Here is a 25175-nt window from a genome sequence, read left to right as displayed (position 1 = left end):
AGTTTAGGTGTGAGAGCCAAAATGAACTTTTTATTGCTTTAAACGCGTTTTCAGCCCCTGATTGTACACTTAAGGTGAAAATGTCAAAATCTTCAAAATGAGCATAAGGACGATGAAATTAATGCTGGAATCATCTTCAGGATGCTAGAATACACTGAATACAGCAAAAATTTTGAGTCTACAACGTTTAGTTTAGGTGTGAGAGCCAAAATGAACTTTTTATTGCTTTAAACGTGTTTTCAGCCTTATTGTGCACTTTAGGTGAAAATGTCAAAATCTTCAAAATGAGCATAAGCACGATCAAATTAATGCTGGAATCATCTTCAGGATGCTAGAATACACTGAATACAGCAAAAATTTTGAGTCTACAACGTTTAGTTTAGGTGTGAGAGCCAAAATGAACTTTTTATTGCTTTAAACGCATTTTCAGCCCCTGATTGTACACTTAAGGTGAAAATGTCAAAATCTTCAAAATGAGCATAAGCACAATGAAATTAATGCTGGAATCATCTTCAGGATGCTAGAATACACTAAATACAGCAAAAATTTTGAGTCTACAACGTTTAGTTTAGGTGTGAGAGCCAAAATGAACTTTTTATTGCTTTAAACGCGTTTTCAGCCCCTGATTGTACACTTAAGGTGAAAATGTCAAAATCTTCAAAATGAGCATAAGCACAATGAAATTAATGCTGGAATCATCTTCAGGATGCTAGAATACACTAAATACAGCAAAAATGTTGAGTCTACAACGTTTAGTTTAGGTTTGTGAGCCAAAATGAACTTTTTATTGCTTTAAATGCGTTTTCAGCCTTATTGTGCACTTTAGGTGAAAATGTCAAAATCTTCAAAATGAGCATAAGCACGATGAAATTAATGCTGGAATCATCTTCAGGATGCTAGAATACACTGAATACAGCAAAAATTTTGAGTCTACAACGTTTAGTTTAGGTGTGAGAGCAAAAATGAACTTTTTATTGCTTTAAACGCATTTTCAGCCCCTGATTGTACACTTAAGGTGAAAATGTCAAAATCTTCAAAATGAGCATAAGCACAATGAAATTAATGCTGGAATCATCTTCAGGATGCTAAAATACACTAAATACAGCAAAAATTTTGAGTCTACAACGTTTAGTTTAGGTGTGAGAGCCAAAATGAACTTTTTATTGCTTTAAACGCGTTTTCAGCCCCTGATTGTACACTTAAGGTGAAAATGTCAAAATCTTCAAAATGAGCATAAGGACGATGAAATTAATGCTGGAATCATCTTCAGGATGCTAGAATACACTGAATACAGCAAAAATTTTGAGTCTACAACGTTTAGTTTAGGTGTGAGAGCCAAAATGAACTTTTTATTGCTTTAAACGTGTTTTCAGCCTTATTGTGCACTTTAGGTGAAAATGTCAAAATCTTCAAAATGAGCATAAGCACGATGAAATTAATGCTGGAATCATCTTCAGGATGCTAGAATACACTGAATACAGCAAAAATTTTGAGTCTACAACGTTTAGTTTAGGTGTGAGAGCCAAAATGAACTTTTTATTGCTTTAAACGCATTTTCAGCCCCTGATTGTACACTTAAGGTGAAAATGTCAAAATCTTCAAAATGAGCATAAGCACAATGAAATTAATGCTGGAATCATCTTCAGGATGCTAGAATACACTAAATACAGCAAAAATTTTGAGTCTACAACGTTTAGTTTAGGTGTGAGAGCCAAAATGAACTTTTTATTGCATTAAACGCGTTTTCAGCCCCTGATTGTACACTGTGAAGTTGCTTAAAACAGTAGTCTTAACATTATGTGTATTTTAAAGAATATCCTGTATATATTTTTGTGTTTTTATATTATCAACTGTCGTTTAGAGGCGCCGCTCAACTTTCTCTAATGTTTTGTATTTTTCCATGACGTATGAAACGAAACTGAAACTTAACTGTAATAAAAGCGACGAGGTGGCCGGGGGAGGAGAGAGAGTCGGAAGGAGCCGAGCGTGAGTTAAGGTCTCGCGCCTCCTCTCCTCTCCCAGCCGCGGTTGCAATAAAACAAAGCAACAGCTTCTGCCTCCTTTTTCCTTGGTGCACGGTCAGTAACTAAGGGGATCTGTAATATCAGACCCAACATTTAATTGGTGCCGAAACCTGGGACCTGCATCTGGACGGACGACCGCCGCCGAACCGAAGACACCGAGAATCTGTCGACAGCGTCTCCCCTTGCGTGACGGGTCTCGTCGCTCCGGCCTCGGCCGTTCGCCCGGACACCGGGTCCTGCGAACCAGACCGGCACAGAGGACTAACAGGTATTATGCTGTTTAATTATCACGATTTACACAGAAGTTTGAAAAAGGAACACTAAATATACTGAAGAAGTAAGAGAAAAATAGAAAAGTGGGGAGTAAAAGAGAAGCGCTTGGGCGTTGGCCCGTGAAGAAGAAAAAAAAAACCCATGGTATACATGATCCGGGCATCAAAGGGATCACGGTTTTATTAGATGAGATCCAAAATACTTTTATTGACTAGTTTTTAACTTGTTAAAAAAAAGTGTCGTTTTCGGGTGCCCGGGTAGAGGAAATTAAACGTTGCCGTAAATACGTAATAATTTACACCTCCCCACTCATTGGTTACCAAAATATCTGTGTTCAATATAACAAAGATTTATTAGGTCAGAACAGAACTGACTGCGATTAAAATGAATCGCCTAAAACACAAATCATGGTTTTAAATTAGAAAGTGGTGCACCACAGAAAAGACTAAGTGTGTGTGTTTGTGTGTGAGTTTTTGTGTGTGTGTGGTTGTGTGCGTGTGTTTTTGTGTGGGTGTGTACTTTGTGCGTGTTTATGAGATAAGGAAAAAAAGGGAGTAACTGCTGCCCGCTCGGGAATACATACAATGGGCCAGTCATTGAGAAAAGAAATAGAACAACACCAGGATGTTAAATTTATTGCAAGCTTTGACGCTAATGCGTGCAAGTATCTGGAATCCTGGGTGACCAAGTATGATTTTAACCCGTCTTTGAGAGATGTCAGGAACAAAGAGGAAGTTAAGAAAAGTTTAGTGGAGAAAAGAGCAAAGAAGATTAAAAAGGGAAAGAATGTAGAAAAATTGGAAGCACAACTACGTGCTGTTGAAGTGTGGATAAAACAGTGTAAAATGAGGGCAGAAAGCATTTTGGAAAGTGAGAAAAGAAAAAAGGAAAAGACAGAAAGAAAAATGTATCAGATGAAGATAAGACCAACGGAAGAAACCGGCGCCAGACGAAGAGACAACGGAAATGCACCGGCTGAAGTGCGACAGCAAAATGATCCAGAAGAGGAAGTAAACGTCAACCAACAGCGGGAACCGCCTACCCCGTCTACCTCCTCCCCAAATTCCACCTCCACGAGTTTTGGGGACGGAGCCTCCCCTCCTATTGGAAGCCGTACAAGATCAAACAAACCAACAGCAGACGTCCTGGCTGCAACAACAAAATTATACCCAGACATTCAGCAGGTGGCAGCATATCCCATGGTAGCTGTAGCCAACCCAGCTTATGGAATGCCAAATCCTGGTCAACCTGCTCATCCACAGACCTTGCTGCTCTATCGCCCATGGACTGAAGAAGAAAAAGTAGCCGCATGCGCATCAGTTCCTCCCATTGAAGACAACGTTGAAAAATGGGCAGCTGCAATTAGAGAACTACATGGATCCTATCACCTCAATGGCAATGAATTACTAAGCGTCCTACGTCTGACCGCAGGACATCGAGTCGGAAGATTCCAAGGAGCCTTTGCTCCAGCCAACCAACGAGGCCAAGTCTACCAACCAGGCCAAGAACTAGACAACGCCCTAAATACTCTTTTAGAAAGAGCCATCGCAGTGTTCAAGAAACCACCTGATTTAACTAAAGTCCGCCAATGCCGCCAAGAACCTGAAGAAAGCGCACAAAAATATGTGGACCGCCTCCAAGACGTACTGAAACTACATGGTGGCATCGAAGAAAGCACTGAGGCACAAAGCACATACCAAACATTACTGCGGGCAACATTCCTGGATGGACTAGTGGACGGTACAGTCAATTTTATCAAGAAACATTACCACACCTGGAGAACTGCCCCGGTGAATGATCTCGTAGCTTGGGCCTCACACGCTGAAGACCTAAAAAGACAAAAAGCGCAATCATCAGTCTTCAATGCCATGCACACATTTTTTCAACATGCCTCTCCTCCACCTTCTGGACCAATTTACTACCAAAACCAACCCAATCGGGGCAGAGGACGTGGACGCGGAAGAGGAAGAGGCCGACCAGCCACCAGACAGGATGTGTGCTACAATTGTGGCAAGTACGGCCACTTTGCCCGAGATTGCCGCTCCAAACAAAAAATTGAGACCCCAAGATCTGACCACTGGGATCCAACCGAATGACTCGAGCAGGAAAGGTCAAGTGATGAAAACCCTGATGACACCAGAACGATCGTCGAGGTGCTTGACCTGACAGTCCTGTTTAGCCAGATGTCCTCTATTGACCCAGCAGTAAGAAAACTAGGCTTAGGGCCATTTACTACAACATTGAAATTCATTGTGGATTCAGGAGCACAATCCTCCGTGATCACTGATCTACCAACAGGTGTCAAATTGTCAAAAAGCACAATAATGGTCATAGGAGTGGGAGGTAGACCAGCCATCCATTACTTTACCGAACCACTGACCATTATTGATGAAGACGGAACAGAATACCCAGATCAAACTTTCGTTTACGTGCCTCGTTGTCCTGAAAACCTCATCGGACGAGATTTGATAAAAGCCATGAGCCTTGTATTAATGGTCGAAGGCTCCAGCATGGTCGTGACAAAAAGAGGACAAGAAACACCAATGCAGATGTTAGTACTAGAAGGAAAAGACAAACCACGCCCATTCTACAGTCTGGATCCGATCCAAAAAGGTCCAACATCAGTAACAAACAATCTGCAACAGATGCCAGAACAAATCCTACCAAATTCAAATTGGGTGCCCCAAACCACGTACCCACTTCACTCCACCATCCGCTTCGCCCCGAACAAAGAGGACAGAGACTTCTTTGATCAATGGTCCCGATTGACAACCATGCGGGCCCAAATAAAGGACCTAATTTGGGACGAACAGGCAGGATGGATGGCAGCCACAGTAATCTTTCCAGATTACATATATGCATTAACCACATATGAAGGCGTTGGCATTCCCTTCCACATTTCACTGGCAAAACCAACAGGCTGGAGATGGAAGGACATAGGATCAAAAATAAGAGATGTAACATGGTCCGAACAACGACTTCCGTGGACCCCATGTCAAGATGGAAGATTTAAACGCATCATGTCATCAGGAAACGTGGTCTGGAGGAAAAAACTAAACTGGGTGACAACATTTGTCCCCAGCACCCACCTAAGTACATGACATCCGGAGGAAACCACGATCCTGGCACTAAAAGACGCCATGGATCAAATACCACCTCAGCTGTGGTCAGCGTCAAAAACCGATGTGGGCCTAATGACCACAGCCACAGAAGTAACAATTGAACCAAGAACAAACTATCGCCCACGAATCAATCAATACCCACTCAAACCTGATGCCAAAGAAGGAATCACACCAGTAATTATGAACATGGTAAAAGCTGGAGTGCTCATAGAAGCCCCCAAGGTAACTTGTAACACTCCAATCTTTCCAGTAAAGAAAGCAGACACCACGACCTGGCGAATGGTCCACGACTTAAGAGCCGTAAATCAGGCAGTAAAACAGAGAGCCCCCTGCGTCCCCGACCCCCACACTCTACTCAATGCGCTGAAGCCAGAACAGAAATGGTTCACAGTAATTGATCTAAGCAACGCCTTCTTTTCCATCCCATTGCACGAGTCTGCCCGTCATTGGTTTGGTTTCACCTTTAATCAAAAGAAATACACCTATACGAGACTACCCCAAGGCTATGCAGAGAGCCCCACCATTTTCTCTCAAGAAATCAACAACTGTCTGAGCCTCCATGAACACAGTGAAACCACTCAAATCTTGATTTACGTAGATGACATTCTCATCGCCAGTCCAACCAAAGAAGAAAATCAAGAAGAAGCAGTGAAACTGTGTCAACACCTGGCAAAGACAGGAAACAAAGCCTCACTGACCAAACTACAGTGGACTCAGACCGAAGTAGTTTTCTTAGGTCACATCATATCGGCAGAAGGAAGAAAACTAACCTCTGATCGGAAACAAGCTATCCTTGATGCCCCCAAACCAAAGACCAAAAGACAGATGATGGCCTTCCTAGGCCTAGTGAACTTTTGCCGTCTATGGGTTCTGGACTTCGCCGAAATAACGCAACCACTGGTGGATTTAATCCACAAAGAAGACCGACCAGTCATCCCCCGCAGTCTGTTCCACGCAGTAGCCACATTGAGTCATGGGAAGTCCCATGTCTCAACAGGAGGGATCATATCTATGGTAGAACAGACAATGACATTACCACAGGGCTTACAAACCTATTTTAAAACTTTTTGTAGGTCATGTATGGTCTGTTGTCGTCACAATGCTCAGGGAAACTTAAGACCACAGAGAGGGAAATGCCCAGTGGGCTCCTACCCATTTAAAGTTTAACACATGGACTTTATTGAACTACACAGAAGTGGTCAGCACAAGTACTGTTTAGTGTTAGTAGACTCACTAACTAAATGGGTTGAACTTGTTCCTTCAAAACATCCAAACGCCCTCACAGTAGCTAAAGCTATTTGTAAACACATAATACCAGAACATGGCATTCCACGAGTCTTGTGGAGTGATAACGGTAGCCATTTTGTAAATACCATCGTTGACAATATGGCCGTTCACTTAGGGATCACCCTAAAAAATCATTGTGCATATCACCCACAGAGCGCAGGCTTAGTCGAACGGACCAACGGTACTATTAAACTAAGACTCAAAAAGACCATGGAAGAAACCAAAAAACCATGGCCTGAGTGTTTATCTCTAGTAAAAACTTACATGAGAATAACGCCAAACCCACAAGGGATCACGCCCTTTGAGGCAGTAACAGGCAGACCCTTTGTGCTCCCCTTATGGGAAAATCAGCCATGGTCAGACAAAACAGGAGAGGCAGATCCACTGACTAAATGGTTATGTGACTTGTTTAAAGAACGGACTGTGTCAAGAGCAAATGATCTGCCCTCTACTTCTCTTCCTCCTGCACAGGAAACGGTGACCCCGGGTGACCTGGTGTTGGTGAAGGTGATAAAAAGGAAAACATGGTCGAGCCCACGCTGGGACGGCCCATTCGTTGTTCTCCTGACCACACCCACCGCTCTCAAAATCGCTGAGAGAGAGACGTGGATCCACCAGAGTCACTGCAAAAAGGTCACCGAACTCAGATAAGGGATTACCCCCTGATTCTTGTCAAAAAGAAGAAGAACAAAGGAGAAGATGACCCTTTTTCAGACATTGTTTGGACTTTGATCATTATAATGTTTATCTTATTATGTGTTATTTGTTCTTGCTGTATTGTCCCAATGTCTAAGAGATTAGTCGCCCGTATGTTCGTGGCCCAGATGTATCAATATAACTTACTACGCGTAGAGGATTATGTTGACACTGTGGAGACCGACACAAAAGTGTGACCCTCATCTTATTGTGTTTTCCTAACTTCAAATTCAGTTCCATTCTCAGACCAAGAGGTTCTCGTCACCGTGCGGTGGGGGAGTTATGGAATTTTTCCCTTTAAGTTAAGGGTTTTCGCCATTTCCTGAGAATGGTTCAAATGTTGTGAATCTATTAATGAAGTAATACTGAGAAAACTTAATTGTTTTAGTATTTACTGATATCCTTTTAAATCCACAACAGGAGGGAATGTGAAGTTGCTTAAAACAGTAGTCTTAACATTATGTGTATTTTAAAGAATATCCTGTATATATTTTTGTGTTTTTATATTATCAACTGTCGTTTAGAGGCGCCGCTCAACTTTCTCTAATGTTTTGTATTTTTCCATGACGTATGAAACGAAACTGAAACTTAACTGTAATAAAAGCGACGAGGTGGCCGGGGGAGGAGAGAGAGTCGGAAGGAGCCGAGCGTGAGTTAAGGTCTCGCGCCTCCTCTCCTCTCCCAGCCGCGGTTGCAATAAAACAAAGCAACAGCTTCTGCCTCCTTTTTCCTTGGTGCACGGTCAGTAACTAAGGGGATCTGTAATATCAGACCCAACATACACTTAAGGTGAAAATGTCAAAATCTTCAAAATGAGCATAAGCACAATGAAATTAATGCTGGAATCATCTTCAGGATGCTAGAATACACTAAATACAGCAAAAATGTTGAGTCTACAACGTTTAGTTTAGGTTTGTGAGCCAAAATGAACTTTTTATTGCTTTAAATGCGTTTTCAGCCTTATTGTGCACTTTAGGTGAAAATGTCAAAATCTTCAAAATGAGCATAAGCACGATGAAATTAATGCTGGAATCATCTTCAGGATGCTAGAATACACTGAATACAGCAAAAATTTTGAGTCTACAACGTTTAGTTTAGGTGTGAGAGCCAAAATGAACTTTTTATTGCTTTAAACGCGTTTTCAGCCTGATTGTGCACTTTAGGTGAAAATGTCAAAATCTTAAAAATGAGCATAAGCACAATGAAATTAATGCTGGAATCATCTTCAGGATGCTAGAATACACTAAATACAGCAAAAATTTTGAGTCTACAACGTTTAGTTTAGGTGTGAGAGCCAAAATGAACTTTTTATTGCTTTAAACGCGTTTTCAGACTTATTGTGCGCTTTAGGTGAAAATGTCAAAATCTTCAAAATGAGCATAAGCACGATGAAATTAATGCTGGAATCATCTTCAGGATGCTAGAATACACTGAATACAGCAAAAATTTTGAGTCTACAACGTTTAGTTTAGGTGTGAGAGCCAAAATGAACTTTTTATTGCTTTAAACGCATTTTCAGCCCCTGATTGTACACTTAAGGTGAAAATGTCAAAATCTTCAAAATGAGCATAAGCACAAAGAAATTAATGCTGGAATCATCTTCAGGATGCTAGAATACACTAAATACAGCAAAAATTTTGAGTCTACAACGTTTAGTTTAGGTGTGAGAGCCAAAATGAACTTTTTATTGCTTTAAACGCGTTTTCAGCCCCTGATTGTACACTTAAGGTGAAAATGTCAAAATCTTCAAAATGAGCATAAGGACGATGAAATTAATGCTGGAATCATCTTCAGGATGCTAGAATACACTGAATACAGCAAAAATTTTGAGTCTACAACGTTTAGTTTAGGTGTGAGAGCCAAAATGAACTTTTTATTGCTTTAAACGCATTTTCAGCCCCTGATTGTACACTTAAGGTGAAAATGTCAAAATCTTCAAAATGAGCATAAGCACAATGAAATTAATGCTGGAATCATCTTCAGGATGCTAGAATACACTAAATACAGCAAAAATTTTGAGTCTACAACGTTTAGTTTAGGTGTGAGAGCCAAAATGAACTTTTTATTGCTTTAAACGCGTTTTCAGCCCCTGATTGTACACTTAAGGTGAAAATGTCAAAATCTTCAAAATGAGCATAAGCACAATGAAATTAATGCTGGAATCATCTTCAGGATGCTAGAATACACTAAATACAGCAAAAATGTTGAGTCTACAACGTTGAGTTTAGGTTTGTGAGCCAAAATGAACTTTTTATTGCTTTAAATGCGTTTTCAGCCTTATTGTGCACTTTAGGTGAAAATGTCAAAATCTTCAAAATGAGCATAAGCACGATGAAATTAATGCTGGAATCATCTTCAGGATGCTAGAATACACTGAATACAGCAAAAATTTTGAGTCTACAACGTTTAGTTTAGGTGTGAGAGCAAAAATGAACTTTTTATTGCTTTAAACGCATTTTCAGCCCCTGATTGTACACTTAAGGTGAAAATGTCAAAATCTTCAAAATGAGCATAAGCACAATGAAATTAATGCTGGAATCATCTTCAGGATGCTAAAATACACTAAATACAGCAAAAATTTTGAGTCTACAACGTTTAGTTTAGGTGTGAGAGCCAAAATGAACTTTTTATTGCTTTAAACGCGTTTTCAGCCCCTGATTGTACACTTAAGGTGAAAATGTCAAAATCTTCAAAATGAGCATAAGGACGATGAAATTAATGCTGGAATCATCTTCAGGATGCTAGAATACACTGAATACAGCAAAAATTTTGAGTCTACAACGTTTAGTTTAGGTGTGAGAGCCAAAATGAACTTTTTATTGCTTTAAACGTGTTTTCAGCCTTATTGTGCACTTTAGGTGAAAATGTCAAAATCTTCAAAATGAGCATAAGCACGATGAAATTAATGCTGGAATCATCTTCAGGATGCTAGAATACACTGAATACAGCAAAAATTTTGAGTCTACAACGTTTAGTTTAGGTGTGAGAGCCAAAATGAACTTTTTATTGCTTAAACGGATTTTCAGCCCCTGATTGTACACTTAAGGTGAAAATGTCAAAATCTTCAAAATGAGCATAAGCACAATGAAATTAATGCTGGAATCATCTTCAGGATGCTAGAATACACTAAATACAGCAAAAATTTTGAGTCTACAACGTTTAGTTTAGGTGTGAGAGCCAAAATGAACTTTTTATTGCATTAAACGCGTTTTCAGCCCCTGATTGTACACTTAAGGTGAAAATGTCAAAATCTTCAAAATGAGCATAAGCACAATGAAATTAATGCTGGAATCATCTTCAGGATGCTAGAATACACTAAATACAGCAAAAATGTTGAGTCTACAACGTTTAGTTTAGGTTTGTGAGCCAAAATGAACTTTTTATTGCTTTAAATGCGTTTTCAGCCTTATTGTGCACTTTAGGTGAAAATGTCAAAATCTTCAAAATGAGCATAAGCACGATGAAATTAATGCTGGAATCATCTTTAGGATGCTAGAATACACTGAATACAGCAAAAATTTTGAGTCTACAACGTTTAGTTTAGGTGTGAGAGCCAAAATGAACTTTTTATTGCTTTAAACGCGTTTTCAGCCTGATTGTGCACTTTAGGTGAAAATGTCAAAATCTTAAAAATGAGCATAAGCACAATGAAATTAATGCTGGAATCATCTTCAGGATGCTAGAATACACTAAATACAGCAAAAATTTTGAGTCTACAACGTTTAGTTTAGGTGTGAGAGCCAAAATGAACTTTTTATTGCTTTAAACGTGTTTTCAGCCTTATTGTGCACTTTAGGTGAAAATGTCAAAATCTTCAAAATGAGCATAAGCACGATGAAATTAATGCTGGAATCATCTTCAGGATGCTAGAATACACTGAATACAGCAAAAATTTTGAGTCTACAACGTTTAATTTAGGTGTGAGAGCCAAAATGAACTTTTTATTGCTTTAAACGCATTTTCAGCCCCTGATTGTACACTTAAGGTGAAAATGTCAAAATCTTCAAAATGAGCATAAGCACAATGAAATTAATGCTGGGATCATCTTCAGGATGCTAAAATACACTAAATACAGCAAACATTTTGAGTCTACAACGTTTAGTTTAGGTGTGAGAGCCAAAATGAACTTTTTATTGCTTTAAACGCGTTTTCAGCCCCTGATTGTACACTTAAGGTGAAAATGTCAAAATCTTCAAAATGAGCATAAGCACAATGAAATTAATGCTGGAATCATCTTCAGGATGCTAGAATACACTAAATACAGCAAAAATGTTGAGTCTACAACGTTTAGTTTAGGTGTGAGAGCCAAAATGAACTTTTTATTGCTTTAAACGCGTTTTCAGCCCCTGATTGTACACTTAAGGTGAAAATGTCAAAATCTTCAAAATGAGCATAAGCACAATTAAATTAATGCTGGAATCATCTTCAGGATGCTAGAATACACTAAATACAGCAAAAATTTTGAGTCTACAACGTTTATTTTAGGTGTGTGAGCCAAAATGAACTTTTTATTGCTTTAAATGCGTTTTCAGCCTGATTGTGCACTTTAGGTGAAAATGTCAAAATCTTCAAAATGAGCATAAGCACGATGAAATTAATGCTGGAATCATCTTCAGGATGCTAGAATACACTGAATACAGCAAAAATTTTGAGTCTACAACGTTTAGTTTAGGTGTGAGAGCCAAAATGAACTTTTTATTGCTTTAAACGCGTTTTCAGCCCCTGATTGTACACTTAAGGTAAAAATGTCAAAATCTTCAAAATGAGCATAAGCACAATGAAATTAATGCTGGAATCATCTTCAGGATGGTAGAATACACTAAATACAGCAAAAATTTTGAGTCTACAACGTTTATTTTAGGTGTGTGAGCCAAAATGAACTTTTTATTGCTTTAAATGCGTTTTCAGCCTGATTGTGCACTTTAGGTGAAAATGTCAAAATCTTCAAAATGAGCATAAGCACGATGAAATTAATGCTGGAATCATCTTCAGGATGCTAGAATACACTGAATACAGCAAAAATTTTGAGTCTACAACGTTTAGTTTAGGTGTGAGAGCCAAAATGAACTTTTTATTGCTTTAAACGCGTTTTCAGCCCCTGATTGTACACTTAAGGTGAAAATGTCAAAATCTTAAAAATGAGCATAAGCACAATGAAATTAATGCTGGAATCATCTTCAGGATGCTAAAATACACTAAATACAGCAAAAACTTTGAGTCTACAACGTTTAGTTTAGGTGTGAGAGCCAAAATGAACTTTTTATTGCTTTAAACGCGTTTTCAGCCCCTGATTGTACACTTAAGGTGAAAATGTCAAAATCTTAAAAATGAGCATAAGCACAATGAAATTAATGCTGGAATCATCTTCAGGATGCTAGAATACACTAAATACAGCAAAAATTTTGAGTCTACAACGTTTATTTTAGGTGTGTGAGCCAAAATGAACTTTTTATTGCTTTAAATGCGTTTTCAGCCTGATTGTGCACTTTAGGTAAAAATGTCAAAATCTTCAAAATGAGCATAAGCACGATGAAATTAATGCTGGAATCATCTTCAGGATGCTAGAATACACTGAATACAGCAAAAATTTTGAGTCTACAACGTTTAGTTTAGGTGTGAGAGCCAAAATGAACTTTTTATTGCTTTAAACGCGTTTTCAGCCCCTGATTGTACACTTAAGGTGAAAATGTCAAAATCTTAAAAATGAGCATAAGCACAATGAAATTAATGCTGGAATCATCTTCAGGATGCTAGAATACACTAAATACAGCAAAAATTTTGAGTCTACAACGTTTAGTTTAGGTGTGAGAGCCAAAATGAACTTTTTATTGCTTTAAATGCGTTTTCAGCCTGATTGTGCACTTTAGGTGAAAATGTCAAAATCTTCAAAATGAGCATAAGCACGATGAAATTAATGCTAGAATCATCTTCAGGATGCTAGAATACACTGAATACAGCAAAAATTTTGAGTCTACAACGTTTAGTTTAGGTGTGAGAGCCAAAATGAACTTTTTATTGCTTTAAACGCGTTTTCAGCCCCTGATTGTACACTTAAGGTGAAAATGTCAAAATCTTAAAAATGAGCATAAGCACAATGAAATTAATGCTGGAATCATCTTCAGGATGCTAAAATACACTAAATACAGCAAAAATTTTGAGTCTACAACGTTTAGTTTAGGTGTGAGAGCCAAAATGAACTTTTTATTGCTTTAAACACGTTTTCAGCCCCTGATTGTACACTTAAGGTGAAAATGTCAAAATCTTAAAAATGAGCATAAGCACAATGAAATTAATGCTGGAATCATCTTCAGGATGCTAGAATACACTAAATACAGCAAAAATTTTGAGTCTACAACGTTTAGTTTAGGTGTGAGAGCCAAAATGAACTTTTTATTGCTTTAAACGCGTTTTCAGCCCCTGATTGTACACTTAAGGTGAAAATGTCAAAATCTTAAAAATGAGCATAAGCACAATGAAATTAATGCTGGAATCATCTTCAGGATGCTAGAATACACTAAATACAGCAAAAATTTTGAGTCTACAACGTTTAGTTTAGGTGTGAGAGCCAAAATGAACTTTTTATTGCTTTAAATGCGTTTTCAGCCTGATTGTGCACTTTAGGTGAAAATGTCAAAATCTTCAAAATGAGCATAAGCACGATGAAATTAATGCTAGAATCATCTTCAGGATGCTAGAATACACTGAATACAGCAAAAATTTTGAGTCTACAACGTTTAGTTTAGGTGTGAGAGCCAAAATGAACTTTTTATTGCTTTAAACGCGTTTTCAGCCCCTGATTGTACACTTAAGGTGAAAATGTCAAAATCTTAAAAATGAGCATAAGCACAATGAAATTAATGCTGGAATCATCTTCAGGATGCTAAAATACACTAAATACAGCAAAAAAATTTGAGTTTACAACGTTTAGTTTAGGTGTGAGAGCCAAAATGAACTTTTTATTGCTTTAAACGCGTTTTCAGCCTGATTGTGCACTTTAGGTGAAAATGTCAAAATCTTCAAAATGAGCATAAGCACGATGAAATTAATGCTGGAATCATCTTCAGGATGCTAGAATACACTGAATACAGCAAAAATTTTGAGTCTACAACGTTTAGTTTAGGTGTGAGAGCCAAAATGAACTTTTTATTGCTTTAAACGCGTTTTCAGCCCCTGATTGTACACTTAAGGTGAAAATGTCAAAATCTTCAAAATGAGCATAAGCAGAATGAAATTAATGCTGGAATCATCTTCAGGATGCTAGAATACACTAAATACAGCAAAAATTTTGATTCTACAACGTTTAGTTTAGGTGTGAGAGCCAAAATGAACTTTTTATGGCTTTAAATGCGTTTTCAGCCTGATTGTGCACTTTAGGTGAAAATGTCAAAATCTTCAAAATGAGCATAAGCACAATGAAATTAATGCTGGAATCATCTTCAGGATGCTAGAATACACTAAATACAGCAAAAATTTTGAGTCTACAACGTTTAGTTTAGGTGTGAGAGCCAAAATGAACTTTTTATTGCTTTAAACGCGTTTTCAGCCCCTGATTGTACACTTAAGGTGAAAATGTCAAAATCTTAAAAATGAGCATAAGCACAATGAAATTAATGCTGAATCATCTTCAGGATGCTAGAATACACTAAATACAGCAAAAATGTTGAGTCTACAACGTTTTGTTTAGGTGTGAGAGCCAAAATGAACTTTTTATTGCTTTAAATGCGTTTTCAGCCTGATTGTGCACTTTAGGTGAAAATGTCAAAATCTTAAAAATTAGCATAATCACAATGAAATTAATGCTTGAATCATCTTCAGGATGCTAGAATACACTGAATACAGGAAAATTTTTGAGTCTACAACGTTTAGTTTAGGTGTGAGAGCCAAAATGAACTTTTTATTGCTTTAAACGCGTTTTCAGCCCCTGATTGTACACTTAAGGTGAAAATGTCAAAATCTTCAAAATGAGCATAAGCACAATGAAATTAATGCTGGAATCATCTTCAGGATGCTAGAATACACTAAATACAGCAAAAATTTTGAGTCTACAACGTTTAGTTTAGGTGTGAGAGCCAAAATGAACTTTTTATTGCTTTAAACGCGTTTTCAGCCTGATTGTGCACTTTAGGTGAAAATGTCAAAATATTAAAAATGAGCATAAGCACAATGAAATTAATGCTGGAATCATCTTCAGGATGCTAGAATACACTAAATACAGCAAAAATTTTGAGTCTACAACGTTTAGTTTAGGTGTGAGAGCCAAAATGAACTTTTTATTGCTTTAAACGCGTTTTCAGCCCCTGATTGTACACTTAAGGTGAAAATGTCAAAATCTTCAAAATGAGCATAAGCACAATGAAATTAATGCTGGAATCATCTTCAGGATGCTAGAATACACTGAATACAGCAAAAATTTTGAGTCTACAACGTTTAGTTTAGGTGTGAGAGCCAAAATGAACTTTTTATTGCTTTAAACGCGTTTTCAGACTTATTGTGCGCTTTAGGTGAAAATGTCAAAATCTTCAAAATGAGCATAAGCACGATGAAATTAATGCTGGAATCATCTTCAGGATGCTAGAATACACTGAATACAGCAAAAATTTTGAGTCTACAACGTTTAGTTTAGGTGTGAGAGCCAAAATGAACTTTTTATTGCTTTAAACGCATTTTCAGCCCCTGATTGTACACTTAAGGTGAAAATGTCAAAATCTTCAAAATGAGCATAAGCACAATGAAATTAATGCTGGAATCATCTTCAGGATGCTAGAATACACTAAATACAGCAAAAATTTTGAGTCTACAATGTTTAGTTTAGGTGTGAGAGCCAAAATGAACTTTTTATTGCTTTAAACGCGTTTTCAGCCCCTGATTGTACACTTAAGGTGAAAATGTCAAAATCTTCAAAATGAGCATAAGGACGATGAAATTAATGCTGGAATCATCTTCAGGATGCTAGAATACACTGAATACAGCAAAAATTTTGAGTCTACAACGTTTAGTTTAGGTGTGAGAGCCAAAATGAACTTTTTATTGCTTTAAACGTGTTTTCAGCCTTATTGTGCACTTTAGGTGAAAATGTCAAAATCTTCAAAATGAGCATAAGCACGATCAAATTAATGCTGGAATCATCTTCAGGATGCTAGAATACACTGAATACAGCAAAAATTTTGAGTCTACAACGTTTAGTTTAGGTGTGAGAGCCAAAATGAACTTTTTATTGCTTTAAACGCATTTTCAGCCCCTGATTGTACACTTAAGGTGAAAATGTCAAAATCTTCAAAATGAGCATAAGCACAATGAAATTAATGCTGGAATCATCTTCAGGATGCTAGAATACACTAAATACAGCAAAAATTTTGAGTCTACAACGTTTAGTTTAGGTGTGAGAGCCAAAATGAACTTTTTATTGCTTTAAACGCGTTTTCAGCCCCTGATTGTACACTTAAGGTGAAAATGTCAAAATCTTCAAAATGAGCATAAGCACAATGAAATTAATGCTGGAATCATCTTCAGGATGCTAGAATACACTAAATACAGCAAAAATGTTGAGTCTACAACGTTTAGTTTAGGTTTGTGAGCCAAAATGAACTTTTTATTGCTTTAAATGCGTTTTCAGCCTTATTGTGCACTTTAGGTGAAAATGTCAAAATCTTCAAAATGAGCATAAGCACGATGAAATTAATGCTGGAATCATCTTCAGGATGCTAGAATACACTGAATACAGCAAAAATTTTGAGTCTACAACGTTTAGTTTAGGTGTGAGAGCAAAAATGAACTTTTTATTGCTTTAAACGCATTTTCAGCCCCTGATTGTACACTTAAGGTGAAAATGTCAAAATCTTCAAAATGAGCATAAGCACAATGAAATTAATGCTGGAATCATCTTCAGGATGCTAAAATACACTAAATACAGCAAAAATTTTGAGTCTACAACGTTTAGTTTAGGTGTGAGAGCCAAAATGAACTTTTTATTGCTTTAAACGCGTTTTCAGCCCCTGATTGTACACTTAAGGTGAAAATGTCAAAATCTTCAAAATGAGCATAAGGACGATGAAATTAATGCTGGAATCATCTTCAGGATGCTAGAATACACTGAATACAGCAAAAATTTTGAGTCTACAACGTTTAGTTTAGGTGTGAGAGCCAAAATGAACTTTTTATTGCTTTAAACGTGTTTTCAGCCTTATTGTGCACTTTAGGTGAAAATGTCAAAATCTTCAAAATGAGCATAAGCACGATGAAATTAATGCTGGAATCATCTTCAGGATGCTAGAATACACTGAATACAGCAAAAATTTTGAGTCTACAACGTTTAGTTTAGGTGTGAGAGCCAAAATGAACTTTTTATTGCTTTAAACGCATTTTCAGCCCCTGATTGTACACTTAAGGTGAAAATGTCAAAATCTTCAAAATGAGCATAAGCACAATGAAATTAATGCTGGAATCATCTTCAGGATGCTAGAATACACTAAATACAGCAAAAATTTTGAGTCTACAACGTTTAGTTTAGGTGTGAGAGCCAAAATGAACTTTTTATTGCATTAAACGCGTTTTCAGCCCCTGATTGTACACTGTGAAGTTGCTTAAAACAGTAGTCTTAACATTATGTGTATTTTAAAGAATATCCTGTATATATTTTTGTGTTTTTATATTATCAACTGTCGTTTAGAGGCGCCGCTCAACTTTCTCTAATGTTTTGTATTTTTCCATGACGTATGAAACGAAACTGAAACTTAACTGTAATAAAAGCGACGAGGTGGCCGGGGGAGGAGAGAGAGTCGGAAGGAGCCGAGCGTGAGTTAAGGTCTCGCGCCTCCTCTCCTCTCCCAGCCGCGGTTGCAATAAAACAAAGCAACAGCTTCTGCCTCCTTTTTCCTTGGTGCACGGTCAGTAACTAAGGGGATCTGTAATATCAGACCCAACATTTAATTGGTGCCGAAACCTGGGACCTGCATCTGGACGGACGACCGCCGCCGAACCGAAGACACCGAGAATCTGTCGACAGCGTCTCCCCTTGCGTGACGGGTCTCGTCGCTCCGGCCTCGGCCGTTCGCCCGGACACCGGGTCCTGCGAACCAGACCGGCACAGAGGACTAACAGGTATTATGCTGTTTAATTATCACGATTTACACAGAAGTTTGAAAAAGGAACACTAAATATACTGAAGAAGTAAGAGAAAAATAGAAAAGTGGGGAGTAAAAGAGAAGCGCTTGGGCGTTGGCCCGTGAAGAAGAAAAAAAAAACCCATGGTATACATGATCCGGGCATCAAAGGGATCACGGTTTTATTAGATGAGATCCAAAATACTTTTATTGACTAGTTTTTAACTTGTTAAAAAAAAGTGTCGTTTTCGGGTGCCCGGGTAGAGGAAATTAAACGTTGCCGTAAATACGTAATAATTTACACCTCCCCACTCATTGGTTACCAAAATATCTGTGTTCAATATAACAAAGATTTATTAGGTCAGAACAGAACTGACTGCGATTAAAATGAATCGCCTAAAACACAAATCATGGTTTTAAATTAGAAAGTGGTGCACCACAGAAAAGACTAAGTGTGTGTGTTTGTGTGTGAGTTTTTGTGTGTGTGTGGTTGTGTGCGTGTGTTTTTGTGTGGGTGTGTACTTTGTGCGTGTTTATGAGATAAGGAAAAAAAGGGAGTAACTGCTGCCCGCTCGGGAATACATACAATGGGCCAGTCATTGAGAAAAGAAATAGAACAACACCAGGATGTTAAATTTATTGCAAGCTTTGACGCTAATGCGTGCAAGTATCTGGAATCCTGGGTGACCAAGTATGATTTTAACCCGTCTTTGAGAGATGTCAGGAACAAAGAGGAAGTTAAGAAAAGTTTAGTGGAGAAAAGAGCAAAGAAGATTAAAAAGGGAAAGAATGTAGAAAAATTGGAAGCACAACTACGTGCTGTTGAAGTGTGGATAAAACAGTGTAAAATGAGGGCAGAAAGCATTTTGGAAAGTGAGAAAAGAAAAAAGGAAAAGACAGAAAGAAAAATGTATCAGATGAAGATAAGACCAACGGAAGAAACCGGCGCCAGACGAAGAGACAACGGAAATGCACCGGCTGAAGTGCGACAGCAAAATGATCCAGAAGAGGAAGTAAACGTCAACCAACAGCGGGAACCGCCTACCCCGTCTACCTCCTCCCCAAATTCCACCTCCACGAGTTTTGGGGACGGAGCCTCCCCTCCTATTGGAAGCCGTACAAGATCAAACAAACCAACAGCAGACGTCCTGGCTGCAACAACAAAATTATACCCAGACATTCAGCAGGTGGCAGCATATCCCATGGTAGCTGTAGCCAACCCAGCTTATGGAATGCCAAATCCTGGTCAACCTGCTCATCCACAGACCTTGCTGCTCTATCGCCCATGGACTGAAGAAGAAAAAGTAGCCGCATGCGCATCAGTTCCTCCCATTGAAGACAACGTTGAAAAATGGGCAGCTGCAATTAGAGAACTACATGGATCCTATCACCTCAATGGCAATGAATTACTAAGCGTCCTACGTCTGACCGCAGGACATCGAGTCGGAAGATTCCAAGGAGCCTTTGCTCCAGCCAACCAACGAGGCCAAGTCTACCAACCAGGCCAAGAACTAGACAACGCCCTAAATACTCTTTTAGAAAGAGCCATCGCAGTGTTCAAGAAACCACCTGATTTAACTAAAGTCCGCCAATGCCGCCAAGAACCTGAAGAAAGCGCACAAAAATATGTGGACCGCCTCCAAGACGTACTGAAACTACATGGTGGCATCGAAGAAAGCACTGAGGCACAAAGCACATACCAAACATTACTGCGGGCAACATTCCTGGATGGACTAGTGGACGGTACAGTCAATTTTATCAAGAAACATTACCACACCTGGAGAACTGCCCCGGTGAATGATCTCGTAGCTTGGGCCTCACACGCTGAAGACCTAAAAAGACAAAAAGCGCAATCATCAGTCTTCAATGCCATGCACACATTTTTTCAACATGCCTCTCCTCCACCTTCTGGACCAATTTACTACCAAAACCAACCCAATCGGGGCAGAGGACGTGGACGCGGAAGAGGAAGAGGCCGACCAGCCACCAGACAGGATGTGTGCTACAATTGTGGCAAGTACGGCCACTTTGCCCGAGATTGCCGCTCCAAACAAAAAATTGAGACCCCAAGATCTGACCACTGGGATCCAACCGAATGACTCGAGCAGGAAAGGTCAAGTGATGAAAACCCTGATGACACCAGAACGATCGTCGAGGTGCTTGACCTGACAGTCCTGTTTAGCCAGATGTCCTCTATTGACCCAGCAGTAAGAAAACTAGGCTTAGGGCCATTTACTACAACATTGAAATTCATTGTGGATTCAGGAGCACAATCCTCCGTGATCACTGATCTACCAACAGGTGTCAAATTGTCAAAAAGCACAATAATGGTCATAGGAGTGGGAGGTAGACCAGCCATCCATTACTTTACCGAACCACTGACCATTATTGATGAAGACGGAACAGAATACCCAGATCAAACTTTCGTTTACGTGCCTCGTTGTCCTGAAAACCTCATCGGACGAGATTTGATAAAAGCCATGAGCCTTGTATTAATGGTCGAAGGCTCCAGCATGGTCGTGACAAAAAGAGGACAAGAAACACCAATGCAGATGTTAGTACTAGAAGGAAAAGACAAACCACGCCCATTCTACAGTCTGGATCCGATCCAAAAAGGTCCAACATCAGTAACAAACAATCTGCAACAGATGCCAGAACAAATCCTACCAAATTCAAATTGGGTGCCCCAAACCACGTACCCACTTCACTCCACCATCCGCTTCGCCCCGAACAAAGAGGACAGAGACTTCTTTGATCAATGGTCCCGATTGACAACCATGCGGGCCCAAATAAAGGACCTAATTTGGGACGAACAGGCAGGATGGATGGCAGCCACAGTAATCTTTCCAGATTACATATATGCATTAACCACATATGAAGGCGTTGGCATTCCCTTCCACATTTCACTGGCAAAACCAACAGGCTGGAGATGGAAGGACATAGGATCAAAAATAAGAGATGTAACATGGTCCGAACAACGACTTCCGTGGACCCCATGTCAAGATGGAAGATTTAAACGCATCATGTCATCAGGAAACGTGGTCTGGAGGAAAAAACTAAACTGGGTGACAACATTTGTCCCCAGCACCCACCTAAGTACATGACATCCGGAGGAAACCACGATCCTGGCACTAAAAGACGCCATGGATCAAATACCACCTCAGCTGTGGTCAGCGTCAAAAACCGATGTGGGCCTAATGACCACAGCCACAGAAGTAACAATTGAACCAAGAACAAACTATCGCCCACGAATCAATCAATACCCACTCAAACCTGATGCCAAAGAAGGAATCACACCAGTAATTATGAACATGGTAAAAGCTGGAGTGCTCATAGAAGCCCCCAAGGTAACTTGTAACACTCCAATCTTTCCAGTAAAGAAAGCAGACACCACGACCTGGCGAATGGTCCACGACTTAAGAGCCGTAAATCAGGCAGTAAAACAGAGAGCCCCCTGCGTCCCCGACCCCCACACTCTACTCAATGCGCTGAAGCCAGAACAGAAATGGTTCACAGTAATTGATCTAAGCAACGCCTTCTTTTCCATCCCATTGCACGAGTCTGCCCGTCATTGGTTTGGTTTCACCTTTAATCAAAAGAAATACACCTATACGAGACTACCCCAAGGCTATGCAGAGAGCCCCACCATTTTCTCTCAAGAAATCAACAACTGTCTGAGCCTCCATGAACACAGTGAAACCACTCAAATCTTGATTTACGTAGATGACATTCTCATCGCCAGTCCAACCAAAGAAGAAAATCAAGAAGAAGCAGTGAAACTGTGTCAACACCTGGCAAAGACAGGAAACAAAGCCTCACTGACCAAACTACAGTGGACTCAGACCGAAGTAGTTTTCTTAGGTCACATCATATCGGCAGAAGGAAGAAAACTAACCTCTGATCGGAAACAAGCTATCCTTGATGCCCCCAAACCAAAGACCAAAAGACAGATGATGGCCTTCCTAGGCCTAGTGAACTTTTGCCGTCTATGGGTTCTGGACTTCGCCGAAATAACGCAACCACTGGTGGATTTAATCCACAAAGAAGACCGACCAGTCATCCCCCGCAGTCTGTTCCACGCAGTAGCCACATTGAGTCATGGGAAGTCCCATGTCTCAACAGGAGGGATCATATCTATGGTAGAACAGACAATGACATTACCACAGGGCTTACAAACCTATTTTAAAACTTTTTGTAGGTCATGTATGGTCTGTTGTCGTCACAATGCTCAGGGAAACTTAAGACCACAGAGAGGGAAATGCCCAGTGGGCTCCTACCCATTTAAAGTTTAACACATGGACTTTATTGAACTACACAGAAGTGGTCAGCACAAGTACTGTTTAGTGTTAGTAGACTCACTAACTAAATGGGTTGAACTTGTTCCTTCAAAACATCCAAACGCCCTCACAGTAGCTAAAGCTATTTGTAAACACATAATACCAGAACATGGCATTCCACGAGTCTTGTGGAGTGATAACGGTAGCCATTTTGTAAATACCATCGTTGACAATATGGCCGTTCACTTAGGGATCACCCTAAAAAATCATTGTGCATATCACCCACAGAGCGCAGGCTTAGTCGAACGGACCAACGGTACTATTAAACTAAGACTCAAAAAGACCATGGAAGAAACCAAAAAACCATGGCCTGAGTGTTTATCTCTAGTAAAAACTTACATGAGAATAACGCCAAACCCACAAGGGATCACGCCCTTTGAGGCAGTAACAGGCAGACCCTTTGTGCTCCCCTTATGGGAAAATCAGCCATGGTCAGACAAAACAGGAGAGGCAGATCCACTGACTAAATGGTTATGTGACTTGTTTAAAGAACGGACTGTGTCAAGAGCAAATGATCTGCCCTCTACTTCTCTTCCTCCTGCACAGGAAACGGTGACCCCGGGTGACCTGGTGTTGGTGAAGGTGATAAAAAGGAAAACATGGTCGAGCCCACGCTGGGACGGCCCATTCGTTGTTCTCCTGACCACACCCACCGCTCTCAAAATCGCTGAGAGAGAGACGTGGATCCACCAGAGTCACTGCAAAAAGGTCACCGAACTCAGATAAGGGATTACCCCCTGATTCTTGTCAAAAAGAAGAAGAACAAAGGAGAAGATGACCCTTTTTCAGACATTGTTTGGACTTTGATCATTATAATGTTTATCTTATTATGTGTTATTTGTTCTTGCTGTATTGTCCCAATGTCTAAGAGATTAGTCGCCCGTATGTTCGTGGCCCAGATGTATCAATATAACTTACTACGCGTAGAGGATTATGTTGACACTGTGGAGACCGACACAAAAGTGTGACCCTCATCTTATTGTGTTTTCCTAACTTCAAATTCAGTTCCATTCTCAGACCAAGAGGTTCTCGTCACCGTGCGGTGGGGGAGTTATGGAATTTTTCCCTTTAAGTTAAGGGTTTTCGCCATTTCCTGAGAATGGTTCAAATGTTGTGAATCTATTAATGAAGTAATACTGAGAAAACTTAATTGTTTTAGTATTTACTGATATCCTTTTAAATCCACAACAGGAGGGAATGTGAAGTTGCTTAAAACAGTAGTCTTAACATTATGTGTATTTTAAAGAATATCCTGTATATATTTTTGTGTTTTTATATTATCAACTGTCGTTTAGAGGCGCCGCTCAACTTTCTCTAATGTTTTGTATTTTTCCATGACGTATGAAACGAAACTGAAACTTAACTGTAATAAAAGCGACGAGGTGGCCGGGGGAGGAGAGAGAGTCGGAAGGAGCCGAGCGTGAGTTAAGGTCTCGCGCCTCCTCTCCTCTCCCAGCCGCGGTTGCAATAAAACAAAGCAACAGCTTCTGCCTCCTTTTTCCTTGGTGCACGGTCAGTAACTAAGGGGATCTGTAATATCAGACCCAACATACACTTAAGGTGAAAATGTCAAAATCTTCAAAATGAGCATAAGCACAATGAAATTAATGCTGGAATCATCTTCAGGATGCTAGAATACACTAAATACAGCAAAAATGTTGAGTCTACAACGTTTAGTTTAGGTTTGTGAGCCAAAATGAACTTTTTATTGCTTTAAATGCGTTTTCAGCCTTATTGTGCACTTTAGGTGAAAATGTCAAAATCTTCAAAATGAGCATAAGCACGATGAAATTAATGCTGGAATCATCTTCAGGATGCTAGAATACACTGAATACAGCAAAAATTTTGAGTCTACAACGTTTAGTTTAGGTGTGAGAGCCAAAATGAACTTTTTATTGCTTTAAACGCGTTTTCAGCCTGATTGTGCACTTTAGGTGAAAATGTCAAAATCTTAAAAATGAGCATAAGCACAATGAAATTAATGCTGGAATCATCTTCAGGATGCTAGAATACACTAAATACAGCAAAAATTTTGAGTCTACAACGTTTAGTTTAGGTGTGAGAGCCAAAATGAACTTTTTATTGCTTTAAACGCGTTTTCAGACTTATTGTGCGCTTTAGGTGAAAATGTCAAAATCTTCAAAATGAGCATAAGCACGATGAAATTAATGCTGGAATCATCTTCAGGATGCTAGAATACACTGAATACAGCAAAAATTTTGAGTCTACAACGTTTAGTTTAGGTGTGAGAGCCAAAATGAACTTTTTATTGCTTTAAACGCATTTTCAGCCCCTGATTGTACACTTAAGGTGAAAATGTCAAAATCTTCAAAATGA

At 39.3% G+C, this 25175-nt stretch overlaps 2 long non-coding RNA genes across 2 annotated transcripts; both read left to right on the top strand.

Moving 5' to 3' along the window:
- The first annotated feature begins 1769 nt into the window (after positions 1 to 1769).
- LOC144040789 (uncharacterized) lies at positions 1770 to 8108 on the top strand. The gene is made up of 2 exons (XR_013289858.1): positions 1770 to 2292; positions 7178 to 8108. It is a non-coding gene; the product is annotated as an uncharacterized LOC144040789 (long non-coding RNA).
- A 9868-nt stretch (positions 8109 to 17976) lies between these two features.
- Positions 17977 to 24315, top strand: LOC144040788 (uncharacterized). The gene is made up of 2 exons (XR_013289857.1): positions 17977 to 18499; positions 23385 to 24315. It is a non-coding gene; the product is annotated as an uncharacterized LOC144040788 (long non-coding RNA).
- The last annotated feature ends 860 nt before the right edge of the window (positions 24316 to 25175 follow it).

This window comes from Vanacampus margaritifer, unplaced genomic scaffold, assembly GCF_051991255.1.
Source record: "Vanacampus margaritifer isolate UIUO_Vmar unplaced genomic scaffold, RoL_Vmar_1.0 HiC_scaffold_30, whole genome shotgun sequence".
NCBI lineage: Eukaryota > Metazoa > Chordata > Actinopteri > Syngnathiformes > Syngnathidae > Vanacampus > Vanacampus margaritifer.
This window is presented reverse-complemented; position numbering and strand designations above follow the sequence as displayed.